At 34.4% G+C, this 2,422-nt stretch overlaps 1 long non-coding RNA gene across 1 annotated transcript; it reads left to right on the top strand.

Annotated features, from left to right (window-relative positions):
- Positions 1-666: 666 nt before the first annotated feature.
- On the top strand, positions 667-1,613 carry LOC129603046 (uncharacterized). Its single transcript, XR_008692602.1, has 3 exons — positions 667-804; positions 929-1,019; positions 1,143-1,613. It is a non-coding gene; the product is annotated as an uncharacterized LOC129603046 (long non-coding RNA).
- The last annotated feature ends 809 nt before the right edge of the window (positions 1,614-2,422 follow it).

The raw sequence follows: 2,422 nt of genomic DNA, 5'->3' as shown, positions 1-2,422 counted from the left end.
AAGTTGTTGATGGCTTACTTATTTTCTGTTCACTGCAAAGTTATAATTGTTCTGTGTGGTTTAAAACAGGCAGCGCCACAGCAGCTACAAGTTCTTGTTTTCATTCTCCTCAGCTTAGACGTAGAGCGCAGTCCATCTGCGACTACAGCCGCTTATTTAGGTTTTAAACTTCCACAACTTATTAATAAAGGTTTTCCAATAGTCGTAGATTTTACGTAAATAACCGTATTAGTCATAGGAATTTGTTTTACAGCAGTGGTCGATCGTAATTTTGACAGGACGCCAGAAATCAGCAGATCTACAGCGACGCATTACAGCAACATGTTTGTTCCTACGTGTTTACTCTGTGTCTGCAGAACCGCAGTTTGACTTGTTTTGACTGTGCGTGTCATTGTAACTGAGTGGCTGAGAGCACTTATTCTATTCCTACTGTCTTCTGTGTTTCTGAGGTTGGTCAATAAATATGTTTATATATATATATATATATATATATATATATATATATATATATATATATATATATATATATATATATATATATATATACACAATGAGATTCTGATCAGACAAACAAAATATATTAAATTGTATCAAAAAGTATTGTTTACACATTTGCCATTCAGTGCATGGATAATTGGTGTACTTTTTTCTTTTTAAGAATAAGTTTAAGAGGACTACAACAGTTTGCTGCAACAGTTCTTCTCCATGCTGGATGGTTATTCTTCAGACCTGAAAATGGTGTTTGACAAGGAAGGCGGCATTGAAGGACAAAAGATTAAGAGCATCATGGTTCCCATAACCCAGGTATGATGATGGGGAAAAAATCTATGTTGTAATATGTTAGTGACAGCTACTCACTTGAATTAAAATTGTTCCTTAAAATAAATTAAAATTGTTTTTTTGTGTGATTACTTTGTTTGGCCTAAAGACTAACTTCATTGATGTCAGAAGAGTACATCCTTTAAGCCCAGTGTGTGTTCCTCAATGAAGATCCTGGCAACCTTGTGAAAGAATGGATGGTAAGAATGTTTTTTTTATTTTTTTTTATTTTATGTAAATTTAAAATTTGATAGTGATTTATATATGCTTTAAAAGTTGAAGTGTTATATAACATCATCCACTTTTTTAATTTTACATTTCAGATCGTGGACGCCTTGAAGAAGCCATGATAGAGACAATGCTTGAAGTTTTTGTCATTCACAAAGATGCAGAGGCAGATGATGACCCTGAAGATGTAGTCCTCGTTTCAAGTCCTGGATGAGTTGGGTAGTGTCCCACTTGCTGTGTTGTTGTTTTCTCTTGTATATGCTCTCAACGTCAGCTACCCTCCACTAAAAGTTGTTTGAAATATTGGCCCAATGCTGTATGTACAATACTGGATGTTAGCGACATTTTATAGCTGCCTTTGAGATTTGAAAGCTGTTTTATCGTTTTTATGAAGCTTATAAACTATTCTAACCAGTCTAAATCCAATGTGCTTTGTGTCTTCTCCAACCTACACACCAGCTGGGGATATATGTTAGTTTGCATAATAGAAATACTGTTTCAAAGATAACTTTATTTGTATGTAACTTTGAAAAGCTAATCTTGGCACAAAACATTTGATAACTTTACATTGGTTGTGTTAGTATAGCATAATTTATTAATTAAATTAATTTAAATTAACTTGTTGCTAAAATTAAAATTAAGTAACAAGTATTAATATCTACATGATCAAATAACCCAAGAAAATTATGTTCAGTCAACCCTAAAAACATTAGTGGGACTGACCCATGGTCATTAGGTAACATTAACGCGAATATATCATGTTGCTTTATCCTGTTTAAATTTGGTTCACTAAGCAAAATGGTCTCTTGCTATGTTAACCCATTTTAGTTAGGTGGAAATACTTTCCATAATTTTATTATGTTCATACATAATAAAATTATGGAATGAAATTATTTTTTTGAGTGTAGATGTAACGAGAATTTGTTTTGACTGTGCGTGTCATTGTAACTGAATGAGTGGCTGATGTGACTTATTCGGCCCGTGTACATTTCAACATTTTCATTTCCCATCCGTCCATCTATCTACCTTCACCGGCTTCTCCTTTCTCTTGCTATGGGCGGCAAACAGATTTGAATAAAAGCACCGCCTTACAAACCAATAAACCGGGCAAAAATATTTTTAACAAAAACACACGGAATTGGATTTAAAACTGTTTTTTCTTTTAGAGAAAAACGAAAAATAAAAAACCTCTGCTTTTAATTTTTAATCGAAGCTCATCCGTGGATGGGTCACGGGGCAGCAGTCGTAGCAGAGAGCTCCAGACTGCCGCTCGAATGAAACACGAGATCGAATGATATGTGATGTGTTTCGTACTCAGATGACTTGGATCTGAGTTCGACCAAGCTTTTGTTTGTCTCATGTTTTCTCAGAGGCG

Source organism: Betta splendens, chromosome 15 (genome assembly GCF_900634795.4).
Source record: "Betta splendens chromosome 15, fBetSpl5.4, whole genome shotgun sequence".
In the NCBI taxonomy this organism is placed as follows: domain Eukaryota; kingdom Metazoa; phylum Chordata; class Actinopteri; order Anabantiformes; family Osphronemidae; genus Betta; species Betta splendens.
Note: the sequence above shows the minus strand (reverse complement) of the source record. Positions and strands in the feature narration are given on the sequence as shown.